This window comes from Bison bison, unplaced genomic scaffold (assembly GCF_000754665.1).
Source record: "Bison bison bison isolate TAMUID 2011002044 unplaced genomic scaffold, Bison_UMD1.0 scf7180017864456, whole genome shotgun sequence".
Taxonomy (NCBI): domain Eukaryota; kingdom Metazoa; phylum Chordata; class Mammalia; order Artiodactyla; family Bovidae; genus Bison; species Bison bison.
The window spans coordinates 13,479,998-13,487,457 of NW_011495018.1; positions in this window are offsets into that span (position 1 = coordinate 13,479,998).

A 7,460-nucleotide genomic window follows, 5' to 3' on the forward strand; every position below is an offset into this window, starting at 1 on the left:
GCAGGAGACCCAGGAGACGTGGGTTCGATTCCTGAGTTGAGAAGATCCCCTGGAGGAGGGCATGGCAACCCACTCCAGTATTCTTGCCTGGAGAATCCCAAGGACAGAGGAGCCTGGCGGGCTACAGTTCATGGAGTCACAAAGAGTCAGACATGACCGAGCAACTGAGCATGAGGGGAATTTGCACACTGGAGGAAAACAAGTGGTGAGAGAAAGTACGCAGTGTCCCTCCCCAGCACAACCTGAAAATCAACACAGAAGGTGCCCGGAGTGACTCTGACCCGTCTACTTCATGGAGCCAGAAGGCAAAAGTATCATCATACCTAAAGGGACAGAATGGACAGCATATCAAAAAACGGTCACTGGAGTTAACAGTGGTAGAAGGGACAGCCTGGTATGGAAGTGGAGAGTTAAACAGAGAACCAAGAACCGCAGAAAAGAGAACGGGTGAAGTGGGAAGTGGGGAGGATGGGTTTCAGAGACAGATCAACACCCTGGCATGTGCTCACATCAGTAGGTTTCTATAAAGGGGACATCACAGAACTGATTTTGAGTTTAGTTCCCCTTTGATCAGCCTCGTTTTCTCATCCTCAGATTCTGAGGTCTCCAAATTCAATTAGTGTAATAAAACAGTATCTCCTAGTGCATGAGTACTTTTAGTCTGAAATTACTATGAAAGTGAAAGTCACTCAGTTGTGTCCAACTCTTTGCGACCCTATGGACTGTAGCCCACCAGGCTCCTCTGTCCGTGGGATTCTCCAGGCAAAAACACTGGAATGGGTTGTCATTCCCTTCTCCAGGGGATCTTCCTGACCCAGGGATTGAACCCAGGTCTCCTGCATTGCAGGCAGATTGTCTTTATCAGCTGAGCTACCAGGGAAGCCCCAAAATTACTATCAGTCAGTTCAGTTCAGTCACTCAGTCGTGTCTGACTCTTTGCCACCCCATGAATCACAGCACGCCAGGCCTCCCTGTCCATCACCAACTCCCGGAGTTCACTCAGACTCATGTCCATCGAGTCGGTGATGCCATCCAGCCATTCATCTTCTGTTGTCCCCTTTTCCTCCTGCCCCCAATCCCTCCCAGCATCAGAGTCTTTTCCAATGAGTCAACTCTTCACATGAGATGGTCAAAGTACTGGAGTTTCAGCTTTAGCATCATTCATTCCAAAGAACACCCAGGGCTGATCTCCTTTAGAATGGACTGGTTGGATCTCCTTGCAGTCCAAGGGACTCTCAAGAGTCTTCTCCAACACCACAGTTCAAAACATCAATTCTTCAGCGCTCAGCTTTCTTCATAGTCCAACTCGCACATCCATATATGACCACTAGAAAAACCATAGCCTTGACTCGATGGACCTTTGTTGGCAAAGTAATGTCTCTGCTTTTCAATATGCTATCTAGGTATAGACTGTAATAATTCATCAAATGAAAAATCCAGAGAAACTTCAGAAACTATCTCTGCTTCCCATCAAGCTTATATTCCTTGCCTTGATGGAGCAACCTGGAAACATATTATGTATTTTAAAATATACTTGTTCAGAGCACTGGCCATATGCTGATGGGCCACTCAGCAACTGATCACTCAAGGTTGACAGCTGCAGTTCCATATTCCTGATGACACAATGTCAGTCTTTGAATATTATTTCTGGACAACAGAAGCTACTCCAGTCAGCTTAAGCAGAAAGGGACTGTTTTCAAGGAAAATTGAGTAGCTCACAGAACCTCCAGGAGTGTTGGAGAACCAGATTTAGATTCTACAAGAAAGACACTTAGCCAAGAGGCCACTTCACTGGTAACCCAACCCATGAAACTGTTGTTCTATAAAACCCAGGGTTTCTGTAGTCCACTGATCAGAACCTATGGTACCAAATGAAGGGCTCTACAAACTCTACCAGAACCAGCTGCAAACACAGATACCTACACCCACCCACCAGCACGTCTGCTCTTTCTGATCTTCCTACATGTGGCTACCATCTTCTATTGCTCGCTTCACTTCCAAGATTTGCATGACACACAGACAGAACAGAATTTAAGTCATATGCAAATTCCTAGCTGCAAGGTAATCTAGAAAATGTACTTGTTTTGTTTTAAGTTCTAGAGCATCTATTATACAAAAAGATATGCTAGAAGAGAGTTGGGATGAGTGATAAGTAAGCCGCTGGACAAAATCAGCCACAGTATTGCTGGTCATAGTTTTCTATTTGGAAAAACTAACCCATACACTATGAGGCTCACAATACACTGCAGAGTATCCATGATGAGTAATAACCTGACATTTGTAAACTTATTTAATTTTCATACAAATACCCTTGGCTACATAGGTACCATCTTACCTGCAGATGAGAAATCTGAGAGTTAGAGATGTTTAGAAATTTTCTCAACATCATAAAGCTAGTGAATGGTAGAGCTGAGCTTTGTTCTATGTCCTAGTCCAGCAGAAAAGTTATACATTGAAAAGATCACAGAAACTCAGCCAGTGACCAGCCAAGTGACTTAAACTTTTATCTGACCTCCTCAAACCTCAAGTTACTCATCTGAAAAATGGAGATAATTATGCTTCAAAGGTGGCATATTGAAGGTAGAATAAGATATTATATGTACATCCCTAATTTGGGATCCAGAATATAATTTAACAGTCTTTTAAAACAGTTAAATAAATAAATGTATGAAAAAGATTTAGAAAACAACCTTCTCCCAAAAAAGAAGACCTTCCTAATTTCTCACTCCCTAACAACCCCTCTCCTTTTACTGAATGGGTCATGATTTACTTGATAATCTGCCCAAGACAGGAAGGATTCATGGCCAGTAGTTCAATGTTAAAATAGGATTATGTGCCCAAGCAAAGGGAACCTTTTAGAGTAGCAGTGGCTCGCTTCAAAAACAGGAGGCCTGTTAACACTCAGGCTTAATTAAACTGATTTCTTGATAAATCCACTGTGACAGGGGCCAACACCATTAACTGTTAACACGCAAGTGCTCTCAGGCTTTCTCTGGGGAGAGAAAGAAAAGGGTGTTTTAAGAACTACTGTAGAGGTTATTCAATAGATCTCCCTTTGTTGTTGTGATGATGTAAGTCAAATTTGGAATTCCTTTTGAGTTAGATTTGGCTGATGGATAGCACTTCTTTGAATATGACCCTACATAGACTGGGTCACATAGGGTCTAACTTATATTTGGGTTACACTCATTTTGAAAAACTCAGCCAATAATACAGTGGCAGTTGGCTTATTTCAAGGGTCAAAATGTATGGATTTGGGGCTCTCAGGGAATGGAGGGTAAACAAAACCTTGGAAGAAATCTCTGCCTTCATTTATTCACCAAACATCACATGTAGATTGAACATGGAATATGCTTCAAACACATATATATGCACAACTATTTTTCTTCTTCTTTATTGAAAACATTTAATTTTACAAGTAAAACAACTACTTCTTGTTGCAAAAAGTTCAGAATTCAAGATCCCTGGACCGTTTATTTCATTCAAAATGAATAAAATAGCATTTGTGTACCTATGTCCCAGACATCATTCTAAGTGCTTTACGTGTGTTAACTTACATTCTTTTCCAGATAACTCTCGAAATCGGTCCTAATATTTATCCACATTTTCCAATGAGAAACCTGAGGTGAGGGAAGTTAAAAGCCGATCTGCAATGACATAACCAACATGTTGTAAAACTTGAACCCAGGCTGCCTGGTCTCAGAGTCCATGCTCTTATCTACCACTATATGCAATTTCTGCCAGTTGAACCTTTCAGGAAAAGACACTGTTACAACTTTTCTGTGATGCCTCCCAGATATTTTTCTTCATGTTTAGATCATAGGCAAACCTATAAAAATATTTTTAAATTACCATGTGTTATACATTAACAGAGTGGTTCTCAAAGTATAGTTCTCTGTCATCAGCATTATCTGGATAGTTATTAAAATGCAAATTCCCAGACTCCACCCTAGACCTACAGCATCAGAAAGTCTAGGTCTGGGGCCAGCCATTTGTGGCTTAACAAATCCTCCAGGTGATTCTAATATACACTGATGCTTAAGAACGGCTGTGTTAGTGGTGTGCCCTTGACCAGGTCTTCCAAGAAGTAGACACCAAGATAGGATGAAGCACTTGAGAACCTCATTAATGGAAATTCCTCTGTTAGAGGATAGAGGTTGAGAGTCATGCATTTCCCTTCTCCAGGGGATCTTCCCAACTCAGGGATGGAACCCAGGTCTTCTGCATTGCAGGTGGATTCTTTATCAACTGAGCCACAAGGGAAGCTCAAGAGTCATGCAGGAAGAGAATAAAGGGGAAATAGGAGGAAGGCTGAGATAACCATTAGACTACAATACAAGTCTGATCCTGAGGAAGGAAAGGGGAGAGAAGCTTAAGTGGGGGCTGTCTAGAATGATGGTGGAGAATTCATGATATCAAAGTTGGCCAATAGAGGAGTCCTATGTCTCCCAGGGGAGAAGGCAATGGCAACCCACTCCAGTACTCTTGCCTGGAAAATCCCATGGACAGAGGAGCCTGGTAGGCTGCAGTCCATGGGGTTGCTAAGAGTTGAGCACGACTGAGCGACTTCACTTTCACTTTTCACTTTCATGCATTGGAGAAGGAAATGGCAACCCACTGCAGTGTTCTTGCCTGGAGAATCCCAGGGACAGAGGAGCATAGTGGGCTCCCGTCTACGGGGTAGCGCAGAATTGGACACAACTGAAGCGACTTAGCAGCAGCAGCATGTCTCCCAGGAACAGGTTGGCTTTAGCTTTCTTCCCACATCCAGTCATTGTGGGGAACAGCTCATGTGAAGCATGGCCTTGACTCAAACACAGAGATGGATCTCAAAATGTGACAACTAAGATCCTCAATCTTCAGTGCTACCTAGAGATGTATGAGGCTCGTTCTCAGGGCGGCCGTGTAACAGCACAGGCTATGTTATCATTCTGCAGCTGATCACTTATTTCACTTAACTACCCTTCTTAGAAATCTTGATCTGCTCACTCAGTTTAAAGGCTGGGTATTGTTCCACTGTGTGACTATTCCATTGTTTGTGTAATTAGCCCTTCACTGACAGACATTTAACCTATTTCCAATGTTTTTGCTATTCCATACATTCCCTATTCCATAGGGTGGCAAAGAGTCGGACATGACTGAAGCGACTCAGCACACACACGCACAGTGTTTCAAGGTGGTGCTGGTGGTAAAGAACCTGCCTGCCAGTGCAGGAGACATGAGAGATGGGGCTCAATCCTGAGTCGGGAAGACCCCCTGGAGGAGGGCATGGCAACCCACTCCAGTATTCTTGCCTGGAGCATCCCATGGACAGAGGAGCTGGTGGGCTATGGTCCATAGGGTCACAAAGAGTTGTCCACAACTGAAGCGCCTTGGGATGCACACACACACGTGTGTGCTCACACAGTGGTTCAAAGTTCATCTCATCTTGTACACTAGAAGAATTACTAAGAAGTGAAGTTGCCTCATCCCAGCGTGTGTGTGTGTATGTGTGTGTGCTGTATTTTAATAATCACTGCTACATTCTCCTCCAAACTAGCTGCATCAATTTATACTCCTGTGAACGGAAAATAGATAAAAGTAACCATTTCTCCACACCCCAACCAATATGAGATAGTATCACTCTTAATTTTTGCCTATCTGATGAATGAAATGATGTCTTATTGTTGTTTTAATTTGCATTTCCCTGATTATTAGTAAGATTGATCATCTTTTCATTTACTTATGGGCCATTTGTGAATTTCCCCAGTGAATCACCTATTTATATCTGTACCGTTATCATTAATTTACATAGATGTGATGTATAAAATACAATAGTATTAAATTAGGAGTATCTTTTTATCATTTGGTTTTTATCAATTAATACATTCTAAAAATATTGGAAATGTTTGCATGTTAAATGGATATTTGTAACTAAACTATCAAGAAGGGGTGGATTCATGGGCTATGAACTCTGAAGAGCCCAATAAATATGCAGAAGACGGAGGGGGTTGAACCCTGGCTCCCTAGGAGTGTCAGCAAGGTTTGCACCAGGCTCCCACAGCCCTGCACAGGATGGGTCCCAGATGTGCATGCATGCATGCTAAGTCACTTCAGTCACGTCTGACTCTTTGTGACCCCCTGGACTATAGCCCTCCAGGCTCCTTTGTCCAAGGGATTTTCCAGGCAAAAATACTGGAGTGGGTTGCCATGCTCTCCTCCAGGGGATCTTCCCAACCGAGGGATCGAACTCGAGTCTCCTGTGGTTCCTGCATCGCAGATGGATTCTTTACCACTGAGCCACCAAGGAAGCCCCTCCAAGTGGTAGGGCGTCAGCTAAAAACAATGTCAGGTAGGCAGGCCTTCCTTCCCACCCCATCCTCAGCTGATGTCTTGCTAGACAGTCAGATGACAAGGATTGAACGCCAGCTCTGCTCTGTGCTGTCTGCACAAGCTCGGGCAAATCATGGAACCTCTCTGAGTCTCAATTCTGTCATCCACAAAATACAGATAACCATACCCCTCATAGAGCCGCTGTGAGAATCCAAGTACAAATGCCGCCCCCACCCCAGAGATGAACCGTTAGATGCCCCATGGACAGCAGCTATCATGACTGTACTATGTGCTCCTCTTATCAATTACCACAAGAAAGAGAAATGGGTTCAAATTCCTTCCCAGCCAGTTTACATCAGAAAGAAGGTGTCTATTTCCAGTTTTTTAAGGAATCTCCACACTGTTCTCCATAGTGGCTGTACTAGTTTGCATCCCCATCAGCAGTGTAAGGGGACATGAAACATGTATATTGCCATATGTGAAGTAGATGACCAGTCCAAGTTCAATGCATGAAACAGGGCACTCAAAACTGGTGCACTGGGACAACCCAGGGATGGGATGGGGAGGGAGGGGGGGGGGGTTCAGGATGGGGGACACATGTACACCCGTGGCTGATTCATGTCAGTGTATGAAAAACCACCACAATATTGTAAAATAACTAGCCTCTAATTAAAATAAATTGGTTCCGTTCAGTTCAGTTGCTCAGTCATGTCTGACTCTTTGCAACCCCATGGACTGCAGCACTCGAGACCTCCCTGCCCATCACCAATTCCAGGAGTTTACTCAAATTCATGTCCATTGAGTCAGTGATGCCATCCAACCATCTCATTCTCTGTCGTCCCCTTCTCGTCCCCTTCTCCTCCTGCCTTCAATCTTTCCCAGCATCAAGGTATTTTCCAATGAGTCAGTTCTTCACATCAGGTGGCCAAAGTATTGGAGCTTCAGCATCAGTCCTTCCAATGAATATTCAGACTGACTTCCTTTAGGATGGACTCTTTATTTAAAACAAATAAATTAATTTAAAGAATAAAAATTAAAAAAAAAAAAACAAAGAAAGAAAGAAGGTGTCTTCAGCCCTGAACCTGGCATGGGGAACCTGGGCTTAAGATCTTCCCACCAGGCAGCTCTCCAGCCCCTTCTGCAGGAAC